Below are 12,189 nucleotides of genomic sequence, written 5' to 3'. Positions count from 1 at the left end.
CACTCATCTAGGGGGGAAGCCTGTACTACAAGGGGCTAACCCTCCAGAAGATAATCCCATTTTGGGGGGTCTCCCCTCATGTGTGTGTGTGTGTGTGTGTGTGTGTATTCTGTTCAGAAAGCAGCCAGCCAGCCGTGTGACATGAAAAATAGAGACTTACTGAAGAGGATACAAGAAACATTTTACCTGGGACAATGGCGCCTCAGTCCCCTTTAAAGTAGGCACTTTGGGACCTCACATAGTTCTCTGAATTGCCATCAACTGCCCTGGCATATTTTTTTGAATCTCACTGACAGAAATCTCTTCCCTTTCAAAAGTGATTTTAAAAATTAGAAACAAATTAAATGCCCAATAAAGGAAAACAGATGAATATATCATGGAATGTTTTTTATAATACAATGGTCTATAGCAATAAAAATAAATAGATTTGAACAACAATAACAACAAAAAAGTGATTTTAGCTTTGTAAAAAGAAGTCACAGGGCACGAAGTCTAGACTGTAGGTGCCGTGTCACCTGGGTGATTTGACTTTGTATAAGATGTGCCAAAAAACTTTGTATAAGATGTGATGCGTGAGCAGGCACATTGTCGTGATGAATCTGTAAAGCACCAGTTGCCCATAGCTGCATCCTGAATCATCTGAAGAGTTTCCGTGGAGGAATGTTTGAGCCTAATGCAAAATTTGATGCAGATTCATTGCTCTACTCACTTAATTTGAATGTGATGGCCACACAGTACACACGCTCACTCAATGGCATCAACCACCTCCACTGACTAGTATGGTGACGTTGTCATTGTTCATGCATGTGCATTCTAGCCCACTCTCCTTGGCTGTCAGGTTACATTAATGTGCAAACTGTTCTTGTTATATTAACAATGGCCAGACTTTTTCCAGGAAGACTCTACACACAAACACAGTTTTGGAATGTATATTTTTTCCGAAAGTCTTTGATAGTTTTAAAAATGTGGTTTTATTAGAATTTAGTTTTGAAAATTAAAATTTTGCCCAAATGGAGTCTCTTCCATTTCCTTTTCTACATTATTTCTAAGTCTGATGGGACTCTGCATTACTTATAGAGGCCCTTATAGTCCTGGAGAAGGTGGAGTATAGTGGGGAAGGGGCAGATTCATGCAAATGAATCTCATCAGTTACAAAGGTTTATATTTGCAGAATCTGACTATACATCTGGTAGCTCACTAGAGTGAGGAGAGATTTTAATTCAGTTTACTTGTACCCTTTAATTTTACTAATGAAAATATTGAGCTACTGGGTGGAGTCAAGACTAATCCAGGTCTTCCACTCTGGTTTTCTGTGGTAATTAAAGGTTCATTTCCAACCTCAAGTCCCAAGAATACTATTTATTTTGTAAATTGGTTAGGCACAAATGGAATAATTTAATCATTTTATTTATATACTTGATGTGCTTCCTCTCACTTTCGTCTTAATAATTGACTTAAAATCATGTTCATCCTAAAGGCACATAAAGTACCTTTAATTATACATGCCTTTATAATAACTGTACATAAATCTTTAAACCCAGCTGAAGTCCAGATGGTGAAATTGCTTTTGGGGGTTTCACATAACAATCTGTTTTTGTTGTACATCTTCAAAAATTAAAAAAAAATTCTCACCTGAGGACATGATTATTGATTTTAGAAAGGGGAAGGGAGGGAGAGAAAGAGAGAAACATTGATTGGTTGTTGCCTCTTGCACTGGCCCTGACTGCGGACAGAACCTGTGACCCTGGCATGTGCCTTGACCAGAAATGAAAACTACAACCTTTGGGTTTATGGAACAGTGTTCCAACCAACTGAGCCACACCAGTCAAGGCTTTCACAAGTTCTTTTGTCTAAAGTGATATATGAATATTTTATCTCTTGTTCATTAGAAAGAATCTTTATATATTTAAGTATATTTACAAGGAAAAGGAAGCTTTTAAAAGTCCTCAGTATTTAACATTGTGCAGAGTCATTTGCAAGATATTCTAGATAAAAACATTACCCAATAGCAGTGACCATGATTGGTACCCAAATTTTGGTTTCTAAATGCCATTCCCACTAAAAGGAACCAGGGCTCCTTAGAGTAATGGCTGACTTCATATTTGGAGTAGGAGAAGCATAAGGTGTTCTTGGAGTACCTTTTAATGAAACAAGACAAAAAAAAAGGCATTCTTGAAACTAATGGGATAATGTCAGGGGACATGGGAGCCAGCTTGAATGCACATTCCACTGGTCAAATTTAGGACAATTTAAATATCAAAAAGAAGAATCAGGGTAATTGGTTATAATATGCTAAGTAAATGTGGGGGCGGCTTTCCTTGCAAGTTCTCCCGAGTGCCATGGATGAGAGTAAATATGACTGAGACATGATGTGATCTGCTTAGGGAGGAGAAGTGAGCAGTGGCCAGTTTCTCGGAGGAGAAAAAGGCCTGGAGCCCCCTCCTCCAGGGCCTTTTATTGGGTTGTAATACACAGGAATACAGGGTGGCAAGGATCAAACAGATAACATTTCAAAGATATCTGAGGGCTTACTATGAGTCATAGTCTGTCAGGAACAGAGTTTTAGGGTTTCTTGCTTGAACCCTTAACATATGAATGAAAGCACTCTTAGCAGAGCAGTTTCACAGGTTTATCAGGAAGTCTGTGATTTCAGATTTTCCCCCCAGGACATGCTCTAGCAAGGCAAGGAGTTGCACCTCTCCCCATCAGGTATTCAGGCATAAGGGGATTAGAGCCAGGAAGCGCTTCTTCCAGAGAACATGGGGACTCGGGCTATGTCAAAGCTGGGCTGTATCAAAGCTGGGGGGCTTTGCTCTTTGTTGCAGCCCCTGAGTCCTTCCATGAAGGCCTCCCAGTGATTGAGTCTGGCTTAGGTTGCCCCCCACTGTGAGGGGTCTTACCTGTTATTGACTGCCGACCAAGCTTTGGGGGCAGGGAGAGGAAACTGAGGCAGTGTTTGCTACCAGAGACAGGCTTTGTCTCCTGTGGCTCGCATTCCAAAGGTTGTCTCTTGCCCTTAGCCACAAGGGGTAGAGACACAATTCCTAAAACCAGGCAGAGTGGTCTACAACAAGTAAAAATAAATAAACAAGCCTATAAAGAAAAAATAAAGGAAAACTTTATAAACTTATTTGAAGAATGCTACCTTTTAACTCTATATCTAATGACAGACTGAGATATAGCACCATTTTCCAACCCTTAATTGAATTAAATGAGACACATTCAATAGATGGTAAAAGCTATTAGATGAAGAAAAATTATACATGGTGTCAAAAGGTCAGATACCAGTTGTAAAGGGAAGATGTGCCTTTATAATGGAGAGGTCTGACTGTCAGACTTGTTTTACTGCCAGTGGGACAACCTGCCAATGTGTATGCATAATACACACATGACCATCTGTCATGCATTCCTGCTAAAAATGCTAAACAAAGTCTAATTTATTATGTATACCTATCCTCTTGTTTGTGAGAAATACAAGGAATAGAGGAAAAGTTGAATTACACAGTGAGTAAATAGAGTTTGAGATGTACAAGAAAAACATCTGGATTTACCAAAAAGCTCATGTAATAAAAAGTGGACTCTTGTAGATTAAGATGCTTAAGAGATATAACCAAATGCAAGGTGTGACCCTAAATTGGTTTCTGATTCAGAAAAATTAAAACAATTATAATGGACAGTTGAAATATGAATATGGAATGGGTATTACAAAATAATATCACTTCTACAAGTGATAAGACAATGCCCTTAGGAGATGCATGCAAATTTTCAAGTTTAATAAGTCAATGTTTGCACCATATTTTCATATAAATAAAAAATTAGCTTCTTTGTGGAAGATATAAAGGTGCTCATTGGTTATCTTTTGAACTTTTTCAGTATGTTTAAAATTTGAATAATAAAATACTGAGGCAAACTGTGATTGAATGGAGTGATGAATATGAAGCTTCCAGTCATAGTTCTTCCTTTGTACCCAGTTTCCTACCTGAGAGTTTATCCTGTGGGGATGTAATCTTGGAAATGACTTTTGGCTGGTTCTGGTTCCACTTTGTTGAAAAAAAAATTTAAATAAGAATATAGTTAATATACCATATTATATATTTCAGGTGTATAATAGTGATTCAATATTTATATACGTAATGTGATCACCACAACAAGTCAAATAAACCATCTTACAGCATACAAATTTATTACTATATTATTGAGTATATTTTCTGCACTGTACATTACATCCCTGTGACTTACTTTATAAGTGGAAATTTGTACCTCTTATTCCACCTATTTTAAAAGAGTTAAGTACATGTTTCCCATTCTAATTTTCAGTGAAAATTAACATATTTGTTGCATTTGAAGGTTTTCACTAACATTTAATTATATACATTTTAACATTAGCACATTTTTGATCAACCCAAACAATAAAAACACAGTATATTTTGCATCTAACTTGAAAGATATGTATTTCTTTTAAGTAAAAAGTTTTTTGAAATACAACTTTTAAACGTGCCATACCTTATACTCCACATAAGGTTGAATTAGGTTTTTATAATTCCTTAGTAGTGGGAAGAGTGTGGTCTTTTCTCTCCATCCCCCAATGTCCAACACTGTATATAATGCACAATTTAATATTTTTGAAATAAACTAAATTTAACATTTATATCAAATAAGTTTATGAAATAAAACTTCCCATTTTCTTTTGTTGTATTAACTTTGGTAGTTAGTATCTTAATCACATGCATAATCCCTCTATAGAATATTCCAGCACTTGTTCCATATTATTGTATATACCAAGAGTTGGTGTGCTAAAATTTTCTTATCACTTTGGTCTTTTAATCACTGTTATTAAGTGCTTTTAATCTTAAATAGGCCTAGCTATACATTTGTGATAAAGAATTCTCTATGAATATTTAATATGAAAGTTCAAATTATGTCTCTATTTCAAGCCTAATAATGTAACTGATGGCTTCAGCCTTCATTAGAGATGCAAGAAAATTAAAAGGACTTTAAAATACAACAATTGCTGTTTTCAAGTCAAACACATTAAATGTGAAAAGAACTAATCACCTCAAATCACTTACTCTCTCACCCTAGGAAGAATCATACATAGCATAATTATAAAGAAAGTTGTTTTTTTTTAAGCAGTGGGTCTGAACATCGGCTGCACTTTAGAATTACTGGGAGCTTTCAAAATCCTGATGCCCAGGCCAAATTCCAAACTAATTAAATCACAATGCTAGAGATGTGACATAGGAATCAGTATGTCAGAGCTTCAAAAGTGATTAAAGTGTACAATTGAGGAAGAGAACCACTGCTTTAAAAATATTTTAGAACATAAATATGTATTCATATTCTGCTTTAAAGATATCACCACGAAAGACATAAACTTATTTCAGCAATGTTCAGAACTGGATTCTTAAGGATTTTAAAATTGCTTTGTGTCATACCTTCACCAAAAACGGTGTTGCTCATTGTCAACAGATGGTTGTTGTTAACATTTTGGGGTGTGGTGAAGAAGGAAACATTACTCAGTGCAAACAGCTCAATTGTGCAGCAGGGCTGCTGTAAGACCAGCAGAGCTATGAGGCAGCCCTGGGGCCTGGCCCCTCTCCAGCTAGATTACTCTGCTCCTTGCTGGTCTATTTGCACTGGTCTACACCAGGGAGACATCTGTGGTGTTTCAGTGGTTCAGCTCAGCAAACGAAACTCAATCTTCAGTCTTGGGTGGAAAAGGAAAGTGCTTTGCCATAGGCAGAGGGGAGCTGGCTTATGTGGACAGAAGTTCCTGCCCTTGGTCCCTGATTGGTCTATCCTTATGCAAATACTGATTTCAAATCCCCACAGTTTGATTGGTCCAAAAGGCACTGTCCTGAGTGGTCAGAATGGAGCTACTCTGAGTGATGGGTACTGTGTATGGATGCATGGGGAAAGCCTCAGTCCTGTTGGTTCATAGAGGATTGCAGGAAGGCTCAGCTGGCAGGAACGGTGCAGGCAGGTAGTTCAGTGCAGGCTTCTATCTGCAATGCAGTTTGTGTGAGAGCACCTGTGTACAAATGGCTGGTAGGCTGTGTTTTTTAAAAATTTGAGCCCACTTAGCCAGCAGGAGCCTTCTAAGTAGGTGTCTTCTTTCTCAGGGTTCACTATATGTTGATCATCTACCTTATTAATTCTACTTACCTGCTAATAGAGGTGAAGTACACAAGTTTTAGAGTCACAGAGACTTGCGTACAAGTCCTAGTGATACCATTTAATAGTTCTATGATTGTGAATAAGTAGCTTAACCTCCCTGAGCTTCCATTCCCTCAACTGTAAAATGGGAAGAATAAAGTATAAAACAATGAGCACAACATGACATTGGCACCTAGGACGTGATGTATAAGTGACTGCACTTATCATTATGAAGCTAGGCTAGGAGGCATATAGGCCACGACTGTATCTTGTTTAAGATTATTATTTCTACAACCCACTACATAGCAGCTACACAATAATTAATAGTTAAGTTTCATAAGTAATTCTTTATGTCTCTGTAACCCTAATACCTAGATTTTGATATACAACAGAAGCTTAATTATGTTCTGAACAAATGAAACAAAATTACTTCAGAAAAGAACAAACCCTCAAGCCCTCTTTGTAGTAGAGCAGTCAAAATAACCAGCATCGGTACCCAATAGTCCCTCAAACTGCATCATAGGCCCCTGCCCTACTTACAGTTTTACAGCTTCATTGGCCATGCAATTGCTCCCCCCCTCCAAATATCCAGTGACACAGCCTTAGGTAGAATATCCTTCTGCTCTAGCAAGTGAAAAGCTACATCCAATTTGAGTTGCGTATGATCAGAAATATGAGAGTAAAGCAGACATTTGTATTCTCGAAAAACAGTGCAAATTTGTGGTTTGGACGTGGTCAGGCATTTCAGGTAGTGCACTGTGAGAGATCTGAGTCTGTCCCTACTGGTAGGGAGTGCAGCGATGATAGTGACTAGAGTATTGGAGATGCCCAACCTTCCCAGTTTTGTTTATGGAAAAGCATTAGCCAGGTCTTCACTATAAAAACAAACATTGAAACCACTTAAAGTGTAGCCCGGGTGGGTGTGGCTCAGTTGATTGGAGCATCTTCCAGCAACGGAAAGTTTGTGGGTTCTATTTCCTAGGGTGCATACCTAGGTTGAGGGTTTGATACCCGGATCTGGCGCTCTTGATCCCCAGTCTGGGTGCCTATGGGAGGCAACAAATCAATGCTTCTCTCTGCATCGATGTCTCTCTCTCCCACTTCTCTCTCTGAAAGCAATGAAAAAATGTCCTTGAGTGAGGAGGAAGGAACGAATGAACGAACTCATGTGAAAATCATAAGTTGAAAATGTGAAAATCAGTGAGCTGACGAAAGAACAGTTTTCTTGTCCCTGAGGGATGCTTGGCTAGTTCAACAGGTCCAGGAAACTCAAGGTTTGCTGGACCCCGCCAGCGGGGCCGAGCCCACGTGGGAAGTGTGGGTGGGAGGTCGGTGTGCACTGCAGGGCATCCAGTTACGTGGGTTTGTGGTGGCAGAGAGCTTTCATGGCTGCGGCTTTTACAGGTCGGACCCCCTCCCTTCAGTCTCATTTGGTTGCCTTGGAAAACACTTGCTGTTTTTCAGTCAGCTTTCCTCGCCAAGTCATCACCACAGGGACTCGATCGGGCCGACTCCGAAGGGATCGCAGTGCTCCGGTAATGGACCAGAGTCCCGCGGACCCCGCGGAGCAGCATTCCTGCCTGCCTTCAGGCAGGGGTTGGCCGGAGTGCAGAGATACCTCCCCGCAGACCAGGGGTCAGCCAAGAGCACCCTGCAGTCTGAGCGCCAGGAGGCATTGTGGTGGGGGTGGGGGGCAGGGAGAGAGGCCCAGGGGCAAGAAGTGAACCACCCAAACCCCTGGAGCCAGGAGGCGGGATTGCGGGTGGGGAGTGTGCGCAGACTAGAGCCAGGATGGATGGGGAGAGGTGAGGTCCACTGCCCCCGCAGGCCTTGGAACAGTGCGGGTCTGTCCCTGGACCCACGCGGCGCTCACTGTTAGGGTTCCACTTTAAACCGAATAAGCATACACCTCCCTCTCTCTCCCGGGGAGCTGATAACAAGGTGGAGCATTAAGTAGGTTTGTAGTTCTGAGTGCGTGAAACACAGTTTATTCTTGTGTTATTTACAAATTATTGTATCATTTTCCCTACAAACAACTGGAAACCTACTTTTGCCCCACCCATGGAGCTGTTGTCTGAGGACCTGGAAAATTAATGGTAGCAGGCGGATTTGGGAAAAAAGCTGGAACTTGAAGGAAGACGGATATGCTGCTCCCAGACATTCCTGGGCTGAGGACAGCGGGGGCAAGCAGGCAGGAAGCCTCTGAGAGGGAAGTCCTTCTGTCTGGTCAGAGGGACCTCTGGCCAAAAGGTAGGGAATCCCCACTTCTCATCTTCTGGCAACATCTTTCTGCTAACTTGGACCCAGAGGTGGAAATATCCACGAGGTGTGTAGCAGAGACGAGAACCTAAAAAGCCTTGGATTTTTAACCAGAAGACCAGGAAAAGGAAGTGGCTCTGGGGAGGCTGGATGTGTCAGGATGGTGACAGAGAAAGGGAAACGCAAGAAAGTAATCTCATGGCTCTGCATGTAACCCTAGACTCTTCCCTGATCTGGACCCAGGGTCGCATGATACTCAAAATGTCCAGGGTGTAGTGCAGAATTGCACAAAACACAAAAATCAGAAAGACATCAGCAATTCGTAAGGGATAATAGACAACAAACGCTATCCCAAGGTAAAACAGATGTTGGAATTATGAAGTAGGTATTACAACAATGTTTTAAAAAGTGTGGCCATTCTTGAAGGGAAACTTCAAAATTCTCACCAGGGAAATGAATAAAAAAAAATCAAATGGACATTTTTGAACAGAAAAATACAATCACAAAATTTACCAAGACATCACTGGCAGTAATCAGTAGCAGAATAGAGATGGTGGAGAAAAGAATAAACTTGAAGATAGATGGACACATATCCAAATTGAACACCAAAGAGAAAAGAATGCATGACTTTATTAACTGATGGAGAAAAACATGTGACAAAATTAAATGCTCATTCATGATAAAAACAGAATTAGAAATAAAAGGGAAATTAACCTAATAAAGGCATCTACAAAAACCTCACAACTAACATAATGGGTCACGGCGATGAGCTGAATGGTGTTAGGATTAGGAACAAGTCAGGACATTCACTCTAAACACTCCCGTTCACCCTCATACTGGAAACTTGTGCTAATGCAATGAGGCAAAAAAAAAAAAAAAAGTAATAAGGGAATAAAAGGCTTTCAGTTTATAAAGGAAGAAATATGGTCTGTATTCAAAGATGATTTGATTGTCCACTTAGAAAATTCCAAGGAATCAGCAAAAAATTCTAAAAAAGCTCTTAGAACTAATGAGTTTAGTAAAGTTACAAGGTATTAAGCAAACAATTCACAAATGTACTAGTAATGAACACTTAAAAATGAATTTAAACGAGATAGTCCATTTGCAATAACTACAAAAGTTAAAAAGAGGAGGCTGATTGAAGATCATCCAAGGGGGTGGCAGTTCTGTTGCTTTGTTCTGCCATCTGGGGCTGACTGAGTTACAAATTTGTCCCTTAACATTATTTCCCTTGCTGGGGCTGACAGGTCTAGATCTGTGATTTTGACTGTTGCTTAGCACAACCTCTCTACGAAGGCTGTGGGGCTCTCCTGTGGTCCCAGTTAGATCATAGACAGCTTGTTGTCATTAACTGGCTTTTTCTTTGCTCTCCTTGTGCCCTGCAGGGGGTACCCTATCATGTGGTGCCTATCCCATCTTCCTGCCTGTGGATTATAATCCCACCTTGGTTCTTCCACAGGATAATTCTGATTCTGGGAGTGTAGCTCATTGACATATTCCCCTCCAAGCTGATAATATTCCTTTCTGAGGTGGGTAAGGCTTCCTTCATGAGGAGATTTATGTCCCTCCATGTTAAATCAAAGTATCATGACTTTCCTCCATTCATTTACAAATGTATCAGGCTCATTGGTGAAACTCCCTACCTCTTCCTTACTGTTAATTAAATCCTGCCTGGTGAAGAGGCTCTGTACCCTGGTTATTCCCCTTGGCTCTGCTGATTCCTGCAGAGGACAAAGGTGAGGAGGGTCAGCACCCCCAGTGCAGAGGGTGCAACACTAGAATAAGGTGGCCCGGGGTCAGGAGCCATTCAGGAGCCTAGGTAATTCTTCTTGTCTGGGGTTTCTAGGGACAGCTTCTACGAAGGGGGACTGGGTTTTGTCATCATGGCCAAGACTGCTGGGTCTAGCTTTCAGTCATTGCACAGCTCCTGGTCACTCCTAAGAGCCACCAAGGCCTGTACATTGGGCATCTGTTTATTTGCCTTGTCAATAGCAGAGCAGGTTCAATTGTAATGTAATATTGTAATTTCAGCTGCCATTCTCAGGAGTGATCTCCTAACTTGTGCTGTCGCCATGCAGTACTGCAAGAGAACATTAGTGTCTTCTTCTTTAGAGTTTGAGGATCAAATTTATTCCAATTCTGGAGGATGCATCCATCCCAGGGGCATGTCTGGCAGAATGGAGGGTGTATCTCCCATCTATAAAGAAGTAGAAGACAGTGTAGAAGAAGGCCCTGGGCATCCCTGGTGCTTCTCTATCCTGTTTCTGCTGAGGAGTGGGGGTCCCTACTTTCCTAGTTTTCTGGGCTTCGGATTAGCTGACTTTACCACACAGTCTATCTCCAGGGCCCTGCCCCTGGCCCAGCAGCCATCTCTAATCTTCCTGGGAGGATGCACTCCAATTTTCTTTTCTTTTTTCTTTTTAAGATTTAATCTATTTATTTTTAGAGAGAGAGGAAGAGAGGGAGAAAGAGGAGAGAAACATCAATGTGTGAGAGATACATCAATTGGTTGCCTCTCACACGCCCCCAACTGGGGACTTTGTACAACCCAGGCCTGTGCCCTGACTGGGAATCCAACCAGTGACCTTCTGCTTCTCAGGGCTGGCACTCAATTCACTGAGCCACACCAGCCAGAGCTCCAATTTTCTTTAGATGAGCATCCCAGCAGTTATTCTGTCTTTCCCATTGCCATTCCCCATATATTCTATTTAGAATACCATGAGCTCGGGTATTCCAAAATTTGTCTTCAGCCAGTCTTTGTAAGGAGGGCACCCTACTGAGTCCTGAAAGTGGGCCTAAATAATGCCTATAATTTCCAACCTAATATAAGTGATCTGTTAAACGAGGATATATTTCCCACTCCTCCCAGTCAAATATCTCCCAGTTCTGAGGGCCTGGGGATTGCATACAGGTGAAGTGCCTGAACAGGTGAGGTAGTCCCTTTTCTGTCAGAGCCCATGAGGGCAGTTTTCCTCTGTGTCCTAGCCTCTGGAACCCCTCATGGGGACATTGCCAACATTCTATGGTCCTGTCTGCCTTCTCAAGTTATTGGAGGAACTGCCTAAACACAGTAAAGTTAGGGATGAGATCTCCTAACAGAAGTACAAGAAAATAGACCTCTGTCCCTCCTTCGTCATAGGTTGAGCCCAGTCAGTACGGCACCAGGGTGGGGGGCAGTTTACAGTAATACCTGTGCCAGTCAGGTGAATGCATCAGTACCAGGCCCACTATATGTCTTTCCAAAGTCTGAGGATTGTACAACTTCCAGATTATACACATTCATTGCCTATTGAAAGGTCCTGACCAATGTTAGTATTACAGTGTTTTAGGAGGTAAGGGAAAGCAGTAATCTGCTGGTCCTGGGTAGGACCTAACAAACTTAGCTGGTCTGCTCGTTGTGCTGCTGCACCATCTGCAGGTACAGCCTAGAGAAATAGACCAGTGTTTTTAAAACTGTTTCCTGAAATCCTTTGATAGGTTTCTCTCCAAGGGGTGGAACTTAATACCCTGTCCTTGAATATGGACTGGACTTAGTGACTCATTTCTAATGAACAGAATATGGTAGAAGTCATGGTATATCAGTTGAAATATTTGGGTATAAAAAGACTGACTGTATTAGGCATGTGATCTCTTGGATCATTTGTTCTTTGGGAAGCCAGTTGCCCTACTGTGAGGGCACTCAGACAGTCCCCAGAGAGTTCCATGTGGTTAGGAACTGAAGGTCTTGGCCAACAGCTAGTGAAGAACTGGCCTTCCAGCAACCATGTAAGTGTG

The sequence above is a fragment of the Artibeus jamaicensis genome, unplaced genomic scaffold, assembly GCF_021234435.1.
Source record: "Artibeus jamaicensis isolate MK-2021 breed Jamaican fruit bat unplaced genomic scaffold, CSHL_Jam_final contig_648, whole genome shotgun sequence".
NCBI classification, from domain to species: domain Eukaryota; kingdom Metazoa; phylum Chordata; class Mammalia; order Chiroptera; family Phyllostomidae; genus Artibeus; species Artibeus jamaicensis.
The sequence above is the reverse complement of the archived record's forward strand: the minus strand, read 5'-3'. Positions refer to the sequence as shown.